The sequence below is a fragment of the Aythya ferina genome, assembly GCF_964211825.1.
Source record: "Aythya ferina genome assembly, chromosome: 3".
NCBI lineage: Eukaryota > Metazoa > Chordata > Aves > Anseriformes > Anatidae > Aythya > Aythya ferina.
Window position 1 is genome coordinate 86009976 of NC_140298.1, and position 24025 is coordinate 86034000.

The following is a 24025-nucleotide window of genomic DNA, read 5'->3' on the forward strand; positions in this document are numbered from 1 at the left end:
AAAAAAAAAAAAAGAATCAGAGAATCAGAAGTCCTTATAAGTAAGCCTGTAGAAAAAGAAGTCTGCAGAAAAAGGAAGAAAGAAAGAGCAGGCATTGGAAATGTATGGACAAGTGCTTTACATCAGTGCACACAGAGTTCCCCATCAGAAGAGAGAGACCCAAGTCCTTTCCATACAAGGAAGGTAATGGTCTTCCATTATAGGCAAGATTGGTAGCATGGGCCATTGAAGTACATGTTTGTGTCTTGGTAAAATGAGAGAGTTTTAGAAGCAGAGACATATGAACTGTACCTCCTCAGGGCTAAACATGTACAGACAGAAACATTAAGTTTGGTATACATAAAGTCTGAAAGGAATAGTCTGTATGTAGAAACATAAGGTTAGAAGAACAGCTATTACAGATAACAAGGGAAGTGACTGCAATAAAACTAGTTCACACTGAGTAGTGAGTTCTTCACATCTTGTGCTCTCGTAACAAGAGGAAGACAAATTAATTGCAGCATGTTGCATGTGCCATTTCTCCTCCTGCTATCTGCCATAAAGACAGACTACCTGGAAAGATAACAAAAAGAAGAGGAAAAAAAAAAATAAAATTCTGAGGAGCAACATTGTTTCAGATTTATGAGGCTGAGTAAGCAAGATTTTGAGTATAAGATCACATTATTGGACAGAATCATATTGGTTGGATGGCATACCAAGAGCTCATTTAGTTCAGCTATCCTGCTCAAAGCACGGTGAGCTAGAGCAGGCTGCCCAGAATTATGTCCATTTGACTTTTGTATGTCTCCAGGGATGGAGACTCCACATCTCTGGGCAACCTGTGCCAGTGATTGCTCTATGCTTAAATGGAATTTCCTGAAATTCAGTTTGTGCCTGATGCCTCTTGTCCTGTAGCTGGATGACCTAAAGCCATGTTGGATGCAGCTTTGGGCAACCTGGTCTACTGAAAGTTCTCTCTGCCCAGCACTGGGGATTTGGAACTAGATGACCTTTAAGGTTCCATTCAACCCAAAACATTCTGTGATTCTAAAATTCTATGGATTCTACTAAGAAGAATCTGGTTCTGTTTTCTTTACTCTCCCCCCCCATATCAGTAATTTATAAACATCGATGTGATCACCCTTCTGAACAGCTCCAGATGTCTCAGCCTTTCCTAATATTAAGATACTCCATTCCTACAATAGTCTTAATGGCCCTTCCCTGGACTCGTTCCAGTATGTCCGTTTCTCTCTTGTATTGGGGAACCCAGAACTGGACAGAGTATTCCAAGTATGGTCTCACCAGTGCCATGGATAGGGATCACCTCCCTCAATCTGCTGGCAACACACCCTTTATGCAGCCCAGAAAGTTCCCCTCCAGTATATACTGGTGCATGGGGTTGTTCCTCCCCAGGGTCAGGACCCTACACTTCCCATTGTTGAACTTCATGAGAGTCATGCCAGCCCACTTCTTCAGCCTGTTGAGACCCTTCTGAATAGCAGTGCAACCATCTAGTGTATTTGTTGGTCCTCTTAGTTTCATCATCTACGGTTTTGCTGAAAGAGCACTTTGTCCCACCATGTTAAGGTATTGAATAGTATTGGTGCCAGGACTGAACCCTGGCATACACCGCTCAAGACTGACCTCCAGCTGGACTTGATACTACTGATCACAATCCTTTGATCATTGTATCTTTTGACTCCTAAAGGGTATAAAAGGCTTTCCAAAAAGAGTTTGTTCCTTGTTATCATGTGAGAGATCTCAAGCAGACACTCCTGATATTTCTACATCTGAGAAGTTGTCCTGGATGGACTGCTTAGACATACACCTCCACGTGTCTGTGAGAACAATATATGAAATATGGAATGAAACACATGAGAAAATGAGCATGAATGACAGAAATCAGTGTTAATTAATTTTCAACTCCCTTTCCATAATTTCTTACAATGGGTTTTATTACATTAACCTCCTTAATATTCTGCTAAAAATCTTAGATTTTTACTTAGATTTTTTCAATCAAATTTGTATACAGCTTAATGTGACAGATGTGTACCAAACAGTGAACAGCATAAAGAAAAAACGTCTGTGAACAATGTCATATATTTAAGTTAAATTGCAATTGATTAGTCATTGAGGAAGTGGAAAATGAATACAGGTGGTAAGGTACTGATGTACACCTAGTATTTCTGTGAGTAACTCACACAATTTTGTTTATTTTTTATTTTAGTTTTCATACTTAAAATAAAAATACAAAAGATGCTTTTGGAAACTGCAGTGGAAACTGCTATAAGAAATCTAGACCTTCTTGTGTCATACATTAGATAGTTTCAGTTGTATTCAAAGAGGCAATTTGTACATTTCAGCATAAATGTACATTTTAGGTCTCACTGTGTACCTGTAATATTCTTTTTTTGCACACGAATCAAGGACTATTTTATACTCCCACCTTGGTGCAGCAGAGATTTGCTACTATGTACATAAGTGACATTTAGCACCAATGACGAAATCTATTTTACATCGATATGAGATTATAAATCAAAGTAGGCATACCATTCTTCAATGTAAATTCAGTTTAGCTATCACTAACTAGCTACCCACTACAAAGAGGAAAAAAGCATGATATTTTCTTTCAGTACATCACATTATAGGTAGTACTAAAATAAAGCCAGAATAAGAGACCTAGGGTAGCATAGTTTAGAGAGGATGTTTTCAACTGGTGTAAGAGCATATTAGATTATATGACCTTTTATTCATCTGTGCCTCATATTATCTGAGGTATAATAACATGATTACAAATATGACCATGTAGCTAATTGAATCACTCTGACCTTGTAAAACTATTAAAGTCATTTACAGAACATGCACTGTATTCAAATACAACCCCACATGGCATTATCAAGGCTGCAAACTTAACATGAATCAAACAGAAAACTAATATTTTGGCATTGCGTTACCTGATTTGTGTACCATAGCCAAACAAAATAAAAATATTACATCCAAGCAGTGAAGCTGAATCAGTGTTACAGTTACAATCTTTCCTTTTCAACTTGTAGATTCTGGTGATTTGCTCTGAAAAAAAAAGATAAATAAAAAAATCATGAAACCATATGAATGCAAGCTTTTGCATATCATTACTTAACAGTATTTCTTTCAAGAAAAAAAAAAAAAAAAAAACTTCAATGCCTTCAAATAACAAAATGATAATAAGTGTTCTTACATAATTTTACCCAAAAAACTTTGTAAAACCTCAGGGAGGCCTTGCAAATAAGTCACAGTCTCGAGGTCTGCAAGTCCCCAGAGCATCTTAACTATGTCCTTTGCATATCAACACTTAATCTTTTTTAAACAAGTTAAATGGGTTAAATACAATAAATGTAACAAAATCAGCCTTCTGTTGCCAGAAGACATTACGTTTACATGGCCAGTAGATACATATTCATTCTTTTACAATGGATAGAGAATGCCAAAGTATCTGCCCTAAAACTCCATAAATATGCCAATTCAATGCAGTTTATTATTGCAGCTATATAATGGTTAATTTCTACCTACTAATTTTGGAAAAAAGTATACTTTTAATTTCTAAATTTTTCTTCACAGAGACATACTTAAATTGCAGCTACTGAAATATGTACCTTCACATGAAATCCTCTGTCATGGACTGATTTCATCTCTCAAAATTTGCTTTTGTTGAAAAAAAGATCTCAAATTTAAAAATCATAGGGAAATTATAGGACAGCTGTATTTCCATAAGAGAATAATGTACCTTTATTTTTCAAAATTTGCATAAATCTGAGGTATTGTTAAAGACTGACTTTTGAGTTCTTTGGCCAGATAGAGATTCAAAACCCAGAAGTGATTTTTGGTGTTTCTCTTGAACTAATCAAGAAGCAGTTAAGGATGCTTTCAAGCAATTAAAAATGAGAGCAGTCAGTTTAGTCTATTGCTAGACAGATAGATGAGAGTACTTATAGCACCTACCTGTATGCCAGCACAACCATACATTACATTTATTATTATTATTATTAATTTAATATCTTATTAAATAATTTTATTAATAATTTAATGATAGTAGTAGTAGTAATAATAATAGTAATAATAAAAATAAAACAGCTTAAGTACATTTCTGTAAATTTCATGAGCTATTGACAGAAGGAAAAGACAAATTACAAAAATACATTATTTCCCAAGTTCTACTCACTAGCTGCTCTTAGTAGCTGCAATATTTTTCACCATCCAAAATAAAGAGATTGCTCTGATTTTAACTTTGCCTAACATCACCAAGACTATGTGGTCAGACTGTCCTGTACTTTTTTGCCTGGGTCTCTCAGCGACATCCTGAGAGAATCAGGAGGTCAGACCTGTGAGATTAACGTTGGGAACGGGGCTGTGAAGACTAAAGTATAGAAGTATGGCAAGCTGGCAAGACATACAGAAGAGAGTGTGGGGAAAGACTTGCACTTTTTCTCCTTTCTCCAACTAGACATGAAAATAATGTTCCTGAATCATTAAGGTGGGGTCCTACAGGAGAGCCCCCAGCCTCTTGGAGTACTAAGGCATAAGCCCATCTTAACCTTACTGTTGGCAGTTTGTTTTACTGTAAAATACTTCCACATTAGAGTTTCATTCCACTTAAATTTTCAACTCACAACTCTGTCCTGACTGGAAACCTCTGTAAATACTTTGAATCACAATAAAATTCTAAGCATTTTTACATTTTATTATACTTATGCATACATACATTGTCTATTAAAGGAAACTGGGCAGTTCCACTTCATTGGGAAAGCCTAAAAATAAGGCTTATCTAAGAACTTTCCTGGTCTGTGTTAGAGAAGATATGGCTTTAGAGTTGAGATTTGAAGACGTCCTTCCTACTTCTCATGTAGCACTCTTTCCTACTAGTGTCTCTGAGAAAAGAGGAAAAGAGAAGACACCACCACCCCTACTTAGTAAAACTGACATGGTTGCTCAGTCTCTATAGATTGTTCATGAAATTCTAATAAAGTTATGTTTTCTATCAATCATTAAACTATCAAAAGGAGAAGGGAGGAAAAAAAAAAAAAAAAAAAAAAAAGAGAGAGAAAAAGAGAGAGAAAGACATGCTCACTACCCAGTAGATGGTTTCTCTTTGTAGGCAGATTCAACTTTTTTCCTTTCTATCACATCATATGATAAAATTTTCTGTATACCTTCTATGCAGTAATCTTCTGGTGGGTTTGATGCTTTAGGAACAGTACTCTTTTTTTCTGTTGTAGGGAAGTTCCTTGGTTGAGACCAGACTCTTAAAATTTGTTGTGCTTTCTGAGAAGCACCTGGGACACTTTAGGTGTGGAAATGCATTACAAATGCCTTAAGCACTTAACTTTTCTAAAAGGATATCCAGATATTTATTTTGCTTTTACTGACATTCATTGCTAAGTTATTTCATTTGGGCAGAAGTGTAATTTAGGGTCAAACTTTTCTCTTTTGAAAGTTTCACCAACCTAGCCATTTTCAATGGAGAACTGCAAGGAAAATGGAAAGAGAATGAATACAAAATTCAAGCAATTTATTTCCTGGAAAAGGTAATGTCTTTTGGGATATATTTTTAAGGCAATGGGATTTTGGGGCTGCAGCAGAGCTGACAGCACATTGGTGTCTGCACAGATATTTTTACCACCCCAAAGGTCATTTGCAAACCGCAGTAGCTCTAAAATGTCACCTAACTGTTGATGGATGAAAGTGCCCCTGCATTTAACTTGGTATTAGAATTCTGAACTCTGTAAATTGTAACCTGGCTATAAAGTAAAGGAAGTTCTACATCACAAGGTACATGAAGGAGTTATTGAACAAATAGTGTAGCTTGCCTGAGCTAATTGCTGACAAGGGCTAAAAAGCTGCTACAAGCTAAGATTGTGTTTCTTTTGTTTCTTAACAGAGGAAAGCCCCGAGGGAAGGGGAGATATTATTCTAGTGTGGTCTAGAAAACAAAAATATCTGTAAGAATAGAATAGAACATTTGTGCACATCCTGTGAGTCACTTCTGTGTAGGGGTGAAGGATGTGTTTGGAGGTTCTCTAGTAAGAAAGCAACTACCTGGTTTCAGCTAACAATTACCTGATCAATACAGCCAGACCCAAATTTAAAAACAGATTCAATAATGCTTCTATTTTCAAACTCATGGAAAGTTCCAATAGATAAATAAATCATAAGAATCATACTCCCTCTTTTCAGATAGAAAGAGGAAATTAAATAGGTGGAGTTCTACAGGAGCAGTAAGTGTTCCTAAACAAATCACAAGAGAATTTACACCATTTAAAGACAGTTCAAAGTGCCTGTAATACTTACATTTATCCAGGGGTTCTCAATTCACTGGACCTTTAGAGAAAAGTCTCTTGCTGACTTTAGTTTTAGTTACTTTAACATAATGTGAAACAACCCATTCTCAACACCAATAAATTAGTGTTTTCTCAGGTTACAATGATTATAAATCCATTCTACTGTGTAGGCAAGGAATGAGTACAATTAGCTGAATCCCAGGGGGTTTAAGTACTACCACATAAATTGCTGCACATTCTTAAACTGACAGTATTTTGGCAGACACTACTCAGAGGGTTCTACAGAAAGCCAGAGCCTACAAATCATTGTATTGTAAGAGCACTGAGAGGAAGCTGAGCCTGTTTGCTTTTTTTTGAGTTGGATTGTCCATAAACTATGCACAGAAATATGGTCTGTTGTTACAATCTGACTTCATAAGGAAGTTGATTTGAAGAAGTATCATTTTGTTAAGGAAAAGGAAATCATGGAAATCTAAGTTGCATTTCTCCAGAACATTTTTCTCTGCAAGTATGTTTTCACACATACCTTAATACAAAGTGAAATACTACTTTCCAGTTATGCTTTAGCATCAGAACTCTGCTCATTTTATATTTACAGATAAACCACTCCATCCTGAGCCCTGCAAACAGCTGTCAACCAAGAACTTCTGAAACAAGTTCAGTTAGATGGAAAGTGAACCAAATTAAAACCAAAACCAAAACAACCAACCCCCCCAACACACACACACACACAAAACAACAAACATCAACAACAACAAAACTAGTAACAGTAAGACTTTTGCAATAAAGTGCTATCCTCCCAGTCTCTTACGGTGTCCAAATCACATTCTCTCAATCAATTTCCAATTTAATTAACTAATTCCATTAACCTGAATGAAAACAGAGAACTGACAATTAGACACAACTAATGCAAATGCATTTCCCCCATCTTCTTGTTGTTCAGCTGTAATCTGAGAATTTGAACTAGATTCAAAGTCATCAAAAATCAAAGAGCAACTTATATGAGTTTTCCTTCTCTTCTCCATTTTTTACATTTGTTATATCATCAACGCTTAAGACTCCCACTTTTTAATACCAGGAGGACTAAAGGACTGGAACCATTAGATAGATGTAGAAAACTATCTTAAAATTAATTATTATAGCTTTTCTACAAAAGATTAAAAAGACAACCATAGGAATAATAGAAGAGGGTGCTGCTCTATATCCTTATGTAAATCTTCAAAAAAGGAAGAACAAAAATGTAAATCAGAGGCTGCTTCATGCGTGGGCCAAGATACCTACAAAGAAAAGCCTTTGTACAGAACAGCCATTGAAATGGTCAATCCTTGGAAACATCAGGTTACAGTCATGATTAAATATTTGCAGGACTGGGATCTAAAACATCTATTTCTGAAATAATTCAAGGAACATTAGTCACACTAATATTTTTCGAATTTCATTTGCACTTGAAGAGACACCATAGAAGTATTCAAGCAACAACAAGGCAGTCACTATGCTCTTTGAATCCAACTGCACTAAATATCACTAAAGCAAATTCCAAACAAGACAGAGGAGCAGATTATTTTGGATTTGTATTTTCCCCAACAAGTCCCCTCCCAATAACGTGTTTGGAGAGTTTATTGGGTTAAAAAAATAAATCTAGAAGCATCTGCTTCCACATCATGATCTCAATCTTCTAATGTAAGATCAACCAAATTTGAAAAACAACAGAACAAAGATTGACCATAGAAGAACCTGAATCACTTGTCTGGGCCATATTAATAGGAGTGGTGTCAGCAGCAGTTTTGGGGCAGTGATCCTTCCTCTCAGAACTGGTGAGACACATCTGGAGTGTTGTGTCTGGTTCTGGACTCCCTCATACATAAGAGACATGGACAGACTGGAGAGAGCCCAAAAAAGGGCTACCAAGATGAGGAAGGGACTGGAGCACCTTTCTTGCAAGGAAAGGCAGAGAGAGAGTTGGAACTGTTTATCTTGGAATACGAGAGGTGGGGGGAGGGGAGGGCCATATCAATGTCTTAAATTATGTGAAGGGATGTCTTTTTATGTGAATGTCTTAAATTATGTGCAACAAGGATGACAGAACCAGGGTGTTTTCAGTGGTGCCCAGTGACAGGACAAGAGACAGCAGGCACTATCTCAGACACAGGAGGTTCCTTCTGAACATCAAGAAACACTTCTTCACTGTGAGGGTAACCAACCACTGGCATAGGTTGTCCAGAGAGCTTATGGAGTCTCCCTCCTTGGAGATATTCAAAAGACTTCTGAAAGTAGCCCCAGACAAACTGCTCTATGTAGCTGTGCTTGAGCCTTCAGCAGAAGGGTTGGTCCAGATGACCACCAGAGGTCACTTCTAACCTCTTCTACAATTCTGTAGGCTTTATAAGTAAGGGATTGTTCTTCAACATTATGCCTAATACTTAGGCCTGACTCCAGAAATACAACTCATAACCCTACACTAAACTCTAACCTACTTTGGGGATTTATTTATTTATTTATTTGTTGGGTGAAAATCACTACTTTGTATATCAGGAGAGTACTGCAACTTTACTGCACAGTTCTGCTACTTGCATGGGGACTACTTGCCATCATTACAGTTGAGGCTGAACATCATTTAACCTCAAAATTTAGGGGACAAAAAAGGATGTATTTTCTCTCAGTTTCATAGAGACACAACAGGTTCTAGTCTCATCCCTTGCTGCTAAGCATTTTAACTGAACAATATTGAAAAAAAATCTGAAAAAAAAAAAAAGCAAACAAACAAACAAACAAAGAAAAAAAACAGTATTGGAAACAGTGGTTGGAATTACACTTACTTCCCTCCAAGAGAAACGGGATTATATTCTTGCTGATTTTACTTCCTGCTTTTAAGTCTTATATTTCTTAAAATTTGGATGTAGGACTAGAAGGTGTTTTGAGCAAATTTGTTGATGATGGTAAACTGGGAGCAGTTGTTGGCTCTGTTGAGGGTGGAAAGACCTTGCAGAGAGAACATCTGGACAGATTGGAGCTGGGCAATCACCAACTACATGAAACAAGAGCAAGTGTCGGGTCGTGTACCCTGGCTATACTTACAGACTGGGCAACGAGACACTGGAGAGCAGCCCAACAGAGAGGGATCTGGGGGTTATGGTTGATAGCAAGCAGAACATGAGCCAGCAGTGTGCCTGCAAGCCAGGAGGGAGAACTGTATCCTGGGATGCATCAAGCACAGCATTGCTATTCGGTCAAGGGAAGTGATTGTCACACCCTACTCTGCACTGGTGTGGCCTCACCTCGAGTACTGTGTGCAGTTCTGGGCACCACCGTACAAAAAGGATGTGAAACTATTGGAGAGTGTCCAGAGAAGGGCTACAAAGATGGTGAAGGGCCTAAGGGGGAAGATGTACAAGGAGCAGCTGAGGTCACCTGACCTGTTCAGCCTGGAAAAGAGGAGGCTGAGGGGAGACCTCATCATGGTCTACAGCTTCCTTATGAGGGAAGAGTGGAGGGGCAGGTGCCAATCTGTTCTCTTTAGTGACCAGTGATAAGACACAAGGGAATGGAGTCAAGCTGCAACAGAAGAGGTTTAGGCTGGATATCAGGAAGATGTTCACTGAGAGGGTTGTCACACACTGGAACAGGTTCCCCAGGAACATAGTCATGGCACCAAGCCTGTCAGAATTCAAAAAGTATTTGGAATGTGCACTTAGTCATATTGTCTGAATTTTTGGATAGACCTGTGTGGAGCCGGGGGTTGGACTCGATGATCCTTGTGGGTCCCTTCCAACTTGGGATATTCTATGATTCTAGGATTTTAGCCCTTCATAATTTTTCTAAAGAAAGTGGAGTTTCATATAAAGTGGGTACAATTTAGGGGGTGAATGTATCTGTTGATCTTGCCTGGAACACTTGACATTTTATAAACTACAATAATCTCAGTGTAAATACCTATTTCTAAAAATCACAGCATGTAGCTATGGCACACTGGGCTGAGCTTAGCACAAAGTTACCAATATAAATTTTTTCTATTTGCTATTCAAAATTCAGCAACACTTTTGATTTTTTCTTCCTTGTATGTCCCTGCACTGGAACAAATCACACAGAAAGAATGTGCAGTTTCCATCCTAGGAGGTTTTCAAGACTTAAATGGATAAAGCAACAAGCAACCTGGTCTGCTCTCAGACCTACTCCTGCTTTGAGGGGGATGTTGGACTGGACACCTGAGGTTTCTTCCAATCTGATTTTTCCTATGATCCTGTGTAAAGTTGTCCATTTTATCTACTTTTGCAGCATGCTTTGCTGGTGCTTGTGTAAAGATTGTAAGTAGACAATGACATCTGTTCTTGAACACATCACCAGAATATCTGGCTATAAGTGTAATTTTATATTCTAGAAAATGTCTGCTAACATTTATGTATATTTCCAATTGGTTGTTGTTTTGTTGTTGCTGTTGTTGCTGTTTGTTTTTGTTTTGCTTTTGCCCAGAATGTGTGGAATAAACCAAAAGCAATTTTGCATGGTACAGCTCCTGGTTCTGTTATTAGATGGAAGAGACTTGAAAAAGAAAGACTACCAGATTGATTTGAAGCTCCTTATACTTCTGCTAAGAGAGCTAGAGAAATAAACTGGGAATTATGACATAAATAAATGAATGAATGATTAAATAAACCCGTTATCTGCATTTCTGTTTAGCTGAGTAAATTAGACCAGCTGAAATGCATTGTAGGGAGTATCTCTTCCAACACAGAAAGTACATAGAAGCCAGATCTTTTAACAATGTACTGTGCTCTATACCCCATATAATTTTGTCACTACAAGCTTCACCCATAGAAATATGCCATACATCATATATGCATCTGCACTTTATATCAAAAGTTGCTATGTAGCCTTGTCTTTTTGCTTAATTAATTTTATCAACATCTGACATTAGGTCTTGAGACCAGAGAGCCCCTGTCATGAGTTTTCTTAGTTCCACTATGAAAGTCTTTCTCATGTCTTGCAAGAACAAGCCATAAATTGGGACTACCACTGAGAAGAAAATTATTATAATGGAAAATGTGTCATTCTAATGGAAAATGTGTTTTAAAACCACAGTTTACCATAAAACCCTAACCCTCTGATAAGCATGCTGCTGATGTGAACATTGCAAGAGTATTATGTGTTGTTGTTTTTTTTTTTATGATACCAATTATGAAAGATTGCAAAGACCATTTATGTGAGAAAGAAGTGAGAATGAATGGAGCTCTGCCTTGGTAATGAGCAAGCTGAGAGCATGTAGCTGAGGGTTATGGAGAGACCCCAGAGGGGTGGGGCAAAATGAGAGAGGGAGAAAGACACTGCAGCTCCGTGCAAACTGCTCTGGCTGAGCTTGTTTTGATAAAAAGGGTGGACTAGACCATATCCAGAGGTCACTTGCCACTGCTCCCATACATTGATTCCATGATTCAGAGTAATAGCTGATTCACAGCCTTGACAACATAAGACATTATCAAGTCAAAGTTGACAGAAGCAAGACCTTTTATTATTCCATTTCATATAATACACAGACCATTAAAAATGAAAAATATTTGTGTCTGAACCAAACTGTTCAAAAAACTGAAAAATGTCAATTTGAATATTAGCAAACTTTTTTTTTTTTTTGATATTGTAATTGAAGATGATTTCTAAAAGGTTTTTGATATCCTTGATCAACCTTCTTAACTCTTTAATCAATATTAGTCATTAGATCTGCCAGCTACTCTAGTCAAACAGTGAATACAATATCAACTCTTTCTCTGTGGCCACAGATTTTAATACAAAAAGAAGATGGTTAAAGATTAAATTTTATTATTCTATTTTTACAGCTAGTGAACAAACTATGAGATTTTAATTATTATTAATTTTAAAGTAGTAGGTTTGAAATGCTTTGGTGCCTTTAAGATAAAGAAAATATCTTCATAGCAATTTATATATTCATAGCACATTTCCAAGCAACTTTCAGATTTTTGTGCAGGCAAATCTGCCTGCAGCTGTGATTACTCAGCAATTATTAAAAAGTCTTCAGGTATCATAAGTTGGATCCCTAGATAATGCACTTTTAATCCACTTCAGAAGATTTTTGCTTAATTTGCTCTTTCTCATATATCAACATTGTGGCAGAGGCAGGTATAGAAACCAGTTTCCCCAACTTTCATTTATATTCCTTAAGCTTCAGTGTCTTTTCTCTCTCTGCCACCTCTCTTATTCTCTGCATAACACTCAACTTCGTTATCAAATGAGGCATGGACCCAGGAGCCTCTGCTACATGACCTCAATTCATCCCTGTGCACTGGAGAGATGTATCCTGTGCAGTAAAACTCACCTACTGTCTTGGAAAAAGAAATGTGATCACTGAATAAAGAAATCATCAAGAAGCGCACAGTTAGACAGTTAAATTATATTTGTGCTAACAACCCTGGTTTCCTGAGTTTTGCTAACAACCCTGACCATTACTAAATACACCTTTCTAGCAACATGTATGTATCTGGAGAGATCCACAGTGCTTCTTGACATTTAAAACCAAAGTGAAAGGGAAGAATCATATAGTAACAAACTGAGTTCAGCTCCCTTAAATCAGCAAGTCTAGTTTTAGATTTTCTACTTCCACCTTTTAAGCCAATGCACAGCTGGCTGTAACATTCCTCGATATGGACAACCACTAGATGGGAAGAAGCTGCGCTCATTGCTACCAAGTTTCAGTGATTTGTTGACAACAGAGAAACAACAAGCCACCATCTCTGAGCAGCACTACAGTAGTAGCCACAGACAATTTTTTTTCAGGGCTTCAGACTAACTGGTACTTTTCAGTCTCTTCATTATTTCTAGTGTTTAGTGTTTTGTGGCAGGAGTGACTTTTGAATGCAGTTTGATTTTTTTTGGGTGGTGGGGTCTTTGAATCTGTCTTGATTTCCACTAAATTCTGCAGGAAGTTTGATAGGGAGTCCAAGACAGTGATAACTTTATCTGAACACATAGAAACATGCTTATTCTTTTTTTTTCCTATTCTTTATATTGATCACACAGGTGTATTATGTACACCTAAATTAACACTCCTGTTAAGCCTGCCCTCAAGGACAAATGTTTCCTGGGATATCAATTATGTGCTCAGTTGTGAAAGGGGAAAAGAAAGACGTAAAAGTACATAAGTGGGGGGACTAGGCTGACAACCATGATGCATGCCCAGGTAAGTCCCATTCACCCTGCAGGAAACATTGCAGAAAAAAAGCATGCCCAAATAACCCCCACTTAAGGTGAAGTCCCAAGAAGACAAACTCCATATGTTTTCCTACGAACCATTCATGACAATAAATTTCTTAATTTGTTTTGAAGAGAGAAATTCCATGCAGAGTGTGAACAAAGAGAACTGCAATGTTCAGTTCTTTGGTGTGTTCTGTTTGTTCTTTCTGTTCTTGCCATGCAGGAGCAGTGTTTATTTTAAACTCCATTCGAAATGATCACACTTCCAAACTGAAAACATCATTGTCACTTGTTATATATGTAACTCAATCACTATTTAGGCTTTCAATTAAGAAGTGTTCCTTTGGCTTCGTCAGTGAGTTACCTATTTTCATTGGTGTTGTCAAAATCTGTATTCTAGATATACACTGATGTTATCATTGGATTTCTTAAGTTTATCTCACCTAAATTGTGTTGCCAGAATTTGTCTGTTCTTTCAAGAATTCTGTGTGCCAGAATCACATCTGAGTTATGAAGTTCTATATTAATTGGCTTAGTTTATTAAACAAAATGACTCAGAGACATCTCTAAGGACTGTAGAGAATTAGTGGGTGCAAACTTTTGACAGAATCAGTCTTGTGGAAATGAAGTGAGTTCTTGTGAACAACAACAACAACAACAACAACAACAACAAAAGACTCTTTTAAAAGAACCAAAACAGAGCTCTTGTATGCAGTCAACAGGAATAAAACTAGTTTATCTTTCTGCTGCTGAGGAAGAACAATAGACCTTCAGTAACTGAATACTTTTTATTAGATGCAGAAAATGCACTAGATAAAATTTATTACCAGGTTCTGTGGTACTTTTTATTATTAAAAGTTTGTTGTAAATAGCCTCCTATTGCTACTTTTTCTCTCAGTGCCTGTGACATCCAGGAATGCATCCAGTTCTTCTACAATAAGGGTATGTTCCATCCAGCAGTAACACAGCTCCAAATTGAGTTTAACTCCTAGTAAAGAACATATCATCTGCCAAAAATTTCACTGTCACCTAACTGAGCTTAAGCGTTTTTGTTCTTTTGCAGAGGCCATTCACCTTTACTCACTTTTGCTTCAATGCCTTTACTGCTTTCTCTGCTGAGGTGTCTGTATAAGGTCAAAAACACAAGAGCCACAGTACCTTTGGGATTTTGCAGGAACCAAAGTAGATTTTCCTTCAGAAGTTTCAGATCTGCAGCCAAAGGAAAGCAACAGTATTTTTATTTTTATTTTCATGGGGAACCAAAAGCTATATATAGAAAGGGTGCCCCTACCAGAGGGAAGGCTGAGCAAAAAGGGTTTCATAAAGAAACTTCTATCAGGCAAAGCTTCCCTGAAAACACAAGCACATCACACTCTTGGGCTTGTTAAGAGCACAAATAAAATAAATAAATATTTGAAATATTAAATAATATTTCTGAAATAAAAGCTACCAGAAATGTGATAATCTGATATTAGTAGCCATACTTACATACCAAAGTACCTACACTAGTACCTACACTAGTACCTACACAGCTAGGTTTTTCCCATAAAATGCCTTATTATATACAGCGAAAAGCTGTACAAGAGAGTAAGAACTACTGCATGTAAAGATTTTCAAGAATGTTTAAAGGACAAGCAAAACACTCACTAACAATAATATAAAGGCTTTTGAAAATATACATCTATTCTTTCCTTCTTTATTCTGGAAACAATAATTTATGTTGTTAACTGTACAGGGATAAGATTAGTACAGAGTGGGTCAATGTTTCTTGAAGATGGAGAGCTCATCTGTGAAACATGAAGTCATTGAAGTTATCAAATCAATTCATATGAAAAATAATTAATTTCACATAATGGGTTGAATTTTCCCACTGAAGAAGTTCTAATTTTCCATAGAAGATTAGTGTACTATTGAACAGAAACAGCTCGAAGTAAATATTGCCATGCAAGAAATTTTCCTTCAACTGTACTCAATAAAGTAAAAATTACCCTGAGCTACTTGTAAAAATAAAACAATTTTTATCTTTTACACTCCTTTTGCCTTGCAGCTCTAATATGAATATTCTCTGCAGGCAACTAGCTACAGTTGCCAACTGGTTATAAAAGTCATATCTCAAGTTTAAATGTGTCACCCATTAAAATGTATTTCAAACAAAATAAAATACAAATAAATAAATAAATAAATTGCCAAATAAATTTCAAACATACAAAATTACTTTTATTATGTTACTATTTTGTCTTATAAATGTTTATGACTCCATCATATGTAGAAGAATAACAGCACCAGTACTCCTCAAGCAACCATTTCAAGTGCTGTTGTGTAGTTATAATTGATATAAATGAACACAGTCTTTTCACGCAATTATTTAGAAATAGTAATATGCTTTACCTGTTTCTTGTTTGACATCTTAGAACAAAACACCCATCACCTAAATTCCCCCCCCCCCCCTTTTTTTTTTTTAATTAACTGTACAGGAACTCTGAGAAAAAAATGTGTTTTCACTTCTGCCTCTGATAACAAAATCTGTGTCATCACATTCCTGTTATAGAAATCTACATCACAGAAAGCAACGTGGTAGACAAACATTATCATCACCATGTGGCAAGGCAGTACTTCCTGAATAAATATTCAAGGAGGGTAGCTATAACAGCAGTGTGGGACTGCTTACAATTCATATAAATAGGGATATATCTATCAATTAATTCTCATGCTAAATATTGAACTAGGTGGTGGAAAGTATTGACACAAATATTCTCATGGGAAAATACCTCCTGTTATGCAAAGTATAAAGAGAATAACCCAGTGTGTTTAAATAATATTAACTTTGAATGAACTTTCAGTTTTGTTTAAGCAAAGCCTTTTTCAATCCCTTTTTCAGTCTTATGTTAACTGTAGTGTTAGTAGTCTAAATCCCTTTTGGTCATATTTAACTTTATGCAGATCTCAATAAACTCAGTCGTATATGATTTCTTTTTCTTCAAACTGTCAATTAAGCTATATTAGTCAAGTGTTTCAATTGCTTCCGGGATTGATTTTAGAGTATATGATGGTTATAGGAAATCTATTGGCGTTAGAGGGGATCTGTCTTCTGCTTTAATTCCTATTTAAACACATTTATTCTTCCCTCCCTCTTTGTTCCCATGGTCTTCAATACAGATTTTTACAACTTTCATTTCAAAGGAAAAACAGGATGGGGATAAAGGATGGTTCCTAAAATCTAGCTTGGAAATCAACTAGCATCTATTTTCATAGGATTTTTTTTTTTTCCAGTTTTGTATGAGCACTTCTCATAACTAACAGAAAAGGATTGTTCCATAAAATAAATTTATGAAAACAAATTAAACCAGCATTCAAGATGGTGCTGCAGGGATATCATGGTAAAGGAGATTTTAATATCCATTTTTTCCCAACAAGAGAATCAAGGCAGAAGGTAACAAGCTGAGGATAGGATAAGCAGTGTCCTGTTGTTGTGGTTTAACCCAGCAGGCAGCTCAGCACCACACTACTGGTTGCTTACTCTCCCTGTTGGCATGGGGGAGAGAAAAGGAAAGGTAAAAGTGTGAGAACTCATGGGATAAAATACAGACAGTTTACTAGGCAAAGCAACAGCCATGGGGCAAACAAAGCAAGACAAGGAATCCATTCATCACTTCCCAACAGCAGGCAGGAATTCAGCCACTGCCAGGAAAGCAGGACTCATCATGGGTGATGGTTTCTTGGAAAGACAAATGCTATTATTCTGAACATCCCCCCCTTCCTCCTTCTTTACCCCAGCTGTTATTGCTTATCATGACACCACATGGTGTGGGATATTCTTTTGGCCAGCCTGGGCCAGCTCCCCTGGCTATGTCCCCTCCCAGCTCCTGGTGCACCCCCAGCCTCCTCACTGGCAGGGAACACAAGGAGCAGGAAAGGCCTCGGCTCTGTTTCAGCACTGCTCTGCAACAACTAAACATTGGTGTGTTATCATTGTTATTTTCATTAAAAATCTCAAAATACAGCATCATATGAGCCTTTAAAAATAACTCTATCCAGGCCAAAACTGTGACACCTATCCTGCCTGTTAACTGAGGACAGGACAAGTAGTGGTAGGCTATATTACAACAGCAAAGGACATTTGGAATGCCTCATAGGACAACAAAGTTGAACAGTTGAAATTTTCTTCAATGGAGGTTGGTTTTTTGGTTGTTGTTTGTTGTTGTTGTTGTTTAAAAAAAATTCATTTGCCAAATCAGTCTGTCAGGAAAGGAGAGCAGCTGTGGTTTCATGAAAGGACTAAGAGACTGAATGGGCTTTTGAAGCTCTTCCTCCTTAAGCTGAAGAAAAGGTTTTCATTCTGAAGTTCATCTACTTGCAAATGCTTTTTGTAATGAGATACACTGATACCACCTTTTCAATTCTGTGCCTGTAGGACACTATCTTCAGTTTGCTGAAACAAAGCAAAAAGCAATAATTTCTTCAGAAGCCCATGCATGCATTTCTCTTCCCTGCACTGTGCCAAAGCAGCAGTTGAGAGACAGGGGTAACTGGGGGAGGTTGCAGTGGGCACCCACCCCTGGAACACTACTGTGGCCCTCAGGAAAAAATCTGATTTCCTACACAGGGAAGACAATTCTTCTCAAAAATAAATAAATAAAATAAAATAAATGCATATTTCAGGAGTGGCTTCATTTCTTGAGGGAGCCAGCCCTCACAGTTCCCTAACAGCATCTCTCATCCACTACTTACCTTTGAAAGCTCATGTTGTCTTTGAATTAAAGACATCATCACTCCAAAATCTGGAGGAACCCTTTCAGTTACTATTTGCAAATACTCCTTTTTTTTTTTTTTTTTTTTTTTTTAACCACCTGATATTATTTCTTTCAATAAATCTTCAAATGAAAATTGTAAATGTTTGGTAATCCAGGAAAATAAAGTAATGGTTGGAAAAAATGTTGGAAACTACAGCATTTTCATGCACTATTCACCAGTGAACACTAAAATGCTCATCTATCATGGAGTATCTGCCATCTAACTAGAGCTAGAGCAAATGAACTCTCACTTCGCTCCCAGCTCCACTCAGCTACCCTTAGAATTATTTTTGCCAATGCAAATCCCTGTTAATCATGGTTTCTTGTGATCTATACCATTTCCAAAGATAGCTACAGACCCTCTGGAGAGACATGTGAAAAATAGGAGATCCCAAGAGACAGAAGTGGTAAGGTTTCTGATACATTAAATGCATTACCATAACCATAAGAAAGTGAAAATGCCAATGAAGAATTTATTTGTGTCCTCAAAATGGGCAATAGAAATATTTTCTTCTAATGTCACAAACTCCATTTTCAGGTTTAACAGTGATTACTACATGTCCATTAAGACAATGAGTCTCCATAGACTTGGAGAGACTTTTTGTCTGGTTTGAGGAAAGATATGCTGAGCTAAGAAATGGATGGTAAGAGGGCCACACAGGAGTGACTGGGAGAATGACGATAAGGTCATGAGCTGCTACAAGGAAATCTAACTTCGTTGTGTCCTCCATATTTGCTCCAGTTCAGCTTCTTACTCTGACAGACAAATATGTTTTTGGTGATTCCTAAGGCTGTCCACCCAAACTTCATGTTCTTTGGGTCTGGACTATTTCTTTTTTTACCTGAGGGTACATATTTTTCTAAAAAGTAAAAATATGGCCAATAACCAGCAGTCAAAAGATCCAAAATGAAACACAGAAGATGTATGTATCATTTGTGTAGGCTCAATCAAGTAGTCTTAAATTGACTTGCTCTTGTGTCCATATCAGAACAGTCATGGAGTTTAGTGTAAGCAAAAATTCATTGAAGATTTTATGCAGAGACCCTTTACAGGACATTCATCTGATGTGCAAGTATGAGGCTGTAGTGGGTTTACATGGCAAGGTTTTGGTAGCAGGGAGCCATAGGGGTGGTTTCTGTGAGAAAGATCTAGAAGCTGCCCCATGTTTGGGAAGGGCCCCATGGTTTTCCAGATCTGAGCCAATAAGCGATGTTGTTTGCGCCTCTGTGAGAGCATATTTAAGACAGGGAAAAAAACGCTGTGCCAGACAGCAGCCGGGAGAGTCAAGGGAGTGAGAGAACAGCCTTGCAGGTGCCAAGGTCAGTGTAGAGGGAGGGGGAGAGGTGCTCCAGGCGCCAGAGCAGAAGTCCCCTGCGGCCTGTGGTGAGGACCATGGTGAAGCAGGATGTCCCCCTGCAGCCCATGGAGTACCACGGTGGAGCAGGGTTCCATGCTGCAGCCCGTGGAGGAGACCACGGTGGAGCAGGTGACCTGGCAGGAGCTGCTGCCCGTGGGGGACCCAGGTTGGAGCAGTTTTCTCCTGAGGGATGGACCCCATGGTACAGACCCATATCTGGAGCAGTTCTGGAAGAGCTGCTGCCTGTGGGAAGCCCACGCCGGATCAGTTCATCAAGGACTGCATCCCGTGGGTGGGACCCCACAGCACAGGGGACGAGAGTGACCGAGAAGGAGCGGCAGAGAAGAAGTGCTGTAGACTGACCATAACCCCCATTCCCCGTTCCCCTGCGCTGCTCGGGGGGAGGAGGTGGAAGAGGGTGGATGGGGGGAAAGGTGCTTTTGGTTTGCTTTTTCCTTTGTTTTCTCACTTCTCTCGCTTGTTAGTAATAGGCAATAAATCTTACTATCTCCTTATGCTGAGTCTGTTTTGCCCGTTACAATAATTATTGCGTGATTTTCTTGTCCTTATCTCAACCCTTGAGCCCCTTTTCACATATTTTCTCCCCATTCCTCTTTGAGGAGGGGGACTGAGAGAGTGGCTGTGGTGGAGCTCGGCTGCCCACTCGAGCGGAACCACAACAGAGGCCTCCATGAATTAAGTTCCTTTTTTCTCCCAGGCATGATGTTGTCTTTGAGCCCATGTGGAATGGATCAAGGACACCAGCACGTGTGTATCCTTACTATCAGCCACAGCTAGTTCAAAGTCGCTCCACACACACGTATAGCTTTTGATTACAATATCAGTTAAACCAGAGTAGCACATGAAGGCTGAATTTCAAAGAGAGACCTTTTATACCAAAGAATTATTGCCATGCTCCACACATTCCGAATGAGGAAAATTATGGCAGAGGGAAAAAAAAAACAGGCTGTTTGTTGCAATGTGTGGACAGTCCCTATGAACTGCAACAAACTGCCTAAATTAGCATATTTACCAAAAGCATTTTCTTCTGTAACTCACATTCCACACATCTAAATCCTTTTGCTCTACAGTTATTCTGCTCCTACTAAAACTAAAAAGAGCACACGGAAAGACACACTGATTGTATGTAAAAAAAATAAAAAATAAAAAATAAAATAAAAAAAAATAAAATCTAATGAAAATGGAGAACAAAATGTAAGAGACGGAAAGGTTCAGATATTAAAATACTTGCATATTTAAATAGTCTATCTGTATTTGGAAGACAGAAATGTAGTACAAACAGCTTCAAAATGCCCAAGGTTTATCTGTTACAAGTGCTCTTAAGTATACACTTGGTACTTCACAGAAAAATGTAAAATAAAAATTGGATAGCTCCAAAGCATGAGATAACATCCACTGTGTGTCCCAATATAGCAAATATAAAGCCAATACTAAAGCACAGCAGCACCCATGAGAACCGCACAAAAAAAAGCACCATCAGCAACTTTTTTGCTTGTAATGTTGGAAATTTGTCATAAACCATTTTCAGATAGACTGTATTCTGTTCTACTGCAGAAAACTACAACAGCAAAAGAAACATCCTTCCCCAGGAAGTATCTCTGCTAATCTTACCAGCAGAAAATTTCAGTTTGACTTGAATTTTCTCATCAACTAAACACTGGACCACATGTGAAACGTAGAGGAAGCAAACTTCTAAAAGCATTAGTGCCCATGGCCTCTTAGCTATCCAATCAGCAGCCCATCCCCACCTGAAACCACCCTTTAGGATGCTCTATTTGGCATTGCTTGAGGTACAAAACTAAATAAATGAATTTAACACATTTGTGGAAGGAAGGAAACACTTGTATAAGTGGATACCACTTCATCTCTGTGCCATGCAGAGCAGATACCAAACTCATCCAAGGAGAGCACTCCCACTTCTCTAAAGAATTACAATATTAACCTCCAGTACCAGACAGCTCTATGCAGACTTTCTGGAGTTAAGGAGAAAAGCAGAGACCTTCCAGTTTGGCTGATCTCCAAAACTGTTTCTTCTGGAGTTGTGTTGCCAACCACTGCAGCTGTGCTGTGCTCATGTAGTTCTTCCACACCTATGGAATAAATTCATTAAAATTAGAACTCCCTCTTTCCTGCAACACTCAAAACATGTTCACAGAGTCTAGACCACCAATTTCTACTTGTCTCTCTTCAGTCTTGCAACTGCTTATCTCCAAAAGGAAAAAGGGAGACATTACTCTGACACAGATGACACCAAATGAAGACAACACGGCAGGATTACTTAAATGCTTAAGAATGAGATTATTTTCATTTCAATATTCCAAGTGCTTGATAAAAATTTAAAAAAAAAAATAAATCAGAAATTAAAAAGTTGTTTGTTTGTTTGTTTTCTTTTCCTGGGGGGCTTCTGAATTTTCACATACTAGCTTTTGAATTTATGTATCAGTATACTCTTTGTGCAGAATGCTGTCACAAAAGCAAAAACATAAAGCTCCTGCAAGTTCCCTTCTCAGCAACCTTTCTTTCAGCCCACTGGAGCAAATGCACAACAATGGTTGGAGATGTAGATGCATGGGCTGTGTGTTCTTTGCCTTCATGGAGGGAAAAACAATTCCTTAAGCCTTCTAGTTGCTTCTGTAACTCACAACAGCAGTACAAAGATTTATCATTTTTAGTGCTTTACACAGGAGCAAGGGGTAAGTTTTATCATTATTGGTTTAATTTCTTTTCTTTACACAAACATATAATATTGAGCTCATGGGAAAAATTAACAACAATGGGCTAATTTCTTGTGCCTAATATTGAATTTAATTAAAAATTGCTTTTTCCCCACTTAGCTAGGTGGTATGGGATGCAGGAATTATTGGAAAGGAGTTGACTCAAAGACCAGAGCAGTGGAATGAATTAGTTCCCTGCAAAAGAATAGACTAATCTTCAGCCAGCTCAACTTTAACCAGTCTCTTTGACTTGCTCCTGCAGTGTGGCAGTCAAGATTTCAGTCAGGTAAAGCAAGTGTAATTGCATAACTGCTCATATGGTTACACTGGGTCCCTCCACAATGCACAATTATTTGTGAAAAAAAGATTACATTGTACTCATTATATTTATTCACGAGGGAAGGGAGGGAGGGAGCAGCTTCAGATGTTTATGAGATTGTCAATGCTGCTTTAAGCCAAAATGCTGCACTTTTTACCCTTACTAAGTTGTTACTGTTCCTGAAACACTGGTCTGAACTGATCATCCCAAGATAAAGAGTAAAGATAGTTCACAGCAGCAAAAACAAACTTGCATCAAAACGTACTTCCCTTCTCAAATTTTAGGTTATATAGCTAAGTTTATTTCAAATAAGAAAAATACAATTCTAAATTTTTTTTTCCTTTCTTTTTAAACCTAGTTTAAAAGGCATATCCCTAACTGTATGTTTCCTGGAGTTTGTCTGTAAAGAAACAAAGCAAATGCCTACTCACTTGGGGATACTTTTTATTTAGCAAAACCTAACGGGAAAGGAACACTACATAACAGGGAAAAAATTCCCTTCCAGACACAATGTGGAAGAAAGCTGATAATATTCTGTAGGGAAGGGAAGGGAAGGGAAGGGAAGGGAAGGGAAGGGAAGGGAAGGGAAGGGAAGGGAAGGGAAGGGAAGGGAAGGGAAGGGAAGGGAAGGGAAGGGAAGGGAAGGGAAGGGAAGGGAAGGGAAGGGAAGGGAAGGGAAGGGAAGGGAAGGGAAGGGAAGGGAAGGGAAGGGAAGGGAAGGGAAGGGAAGGGAAGGGAAGGGAAGGGAAGGGAAGGGAAGGGAAGGGAAGGGAAGGGAAGGGAAGGGAAGGGAAGGGAAGGGAAGGGAAGGGAAGGGAAGGGAGGGGGAGGGGAGGGGAGGGGAGGGGAGGGGAGGGGAGGGGAGGGGAGGGGAGGGGAGGGGAGGGGAGGGGAGGGGAGGGGAGGGGAGGGGAGGGGAGGGGAGGGGAGGGGAGGGGAGGGGAGGGGAGGGGAGGGGAGGGGAGGGGAGGGGAGGGGAGGGGAGGGGAGGGGAGGGGAGGGGAGGGGAGGGGAGGGGAGGGGAGGGGAGGGGAGGGGAGGGGAGGGGAGGGGAGGGGAGGGGAACCACCACCTTCATTTCAGAATAAACAGCATGGGCTCTAGATTCCTGAAATTCTGGTGATTTATACCAAAACTCTAACTCAATGTTTGTATTTATAAAGCACACTGAAGGAAATAGCTGTACAATCCACCAATATTATTACTGTTATTATTATTTTTCTTAATTTATACTCACAGTCTTCACGCTAATCCTAACTAAACAGGGAAGGATACAAAGAAAAGATTCAGAGTTCGAGCTTGGTAGTGTTGTAAGTCAGGAGACTGGATTTGG

The 24025-nt window shown here is 38.5% G+C and overlaps 1 long non-coding RNA gene across 3 annotated transcripts in view; it reads right to left on the minus strand.

Moving 5' to 3' along the window:
• The window catches only part of LOC311435092, a 66020-nt gene extending 44276 nt beyond the window's left edge, over positions 1-21744 (minus strand). For 2 of the 3 annotated variants that reach the window (XR_014691928.1, XR_014691929.1), the window contains exon 1: positions 2934-2969. This is a non-coding gene — a long non-coding RNA (uncharacterized lncRNA). Of the gene's footprint in view, positions 1-2933; positions 2974-3010; positions 3049-14648; positions 14700-21658 lie in introns of those variants that run through there. The other variant, XR_014691930.1, reaches the window with a different exon arrangement.
• Between the last annotated feature and the right edge of the window lie 2281 nt (positions 21745-24025).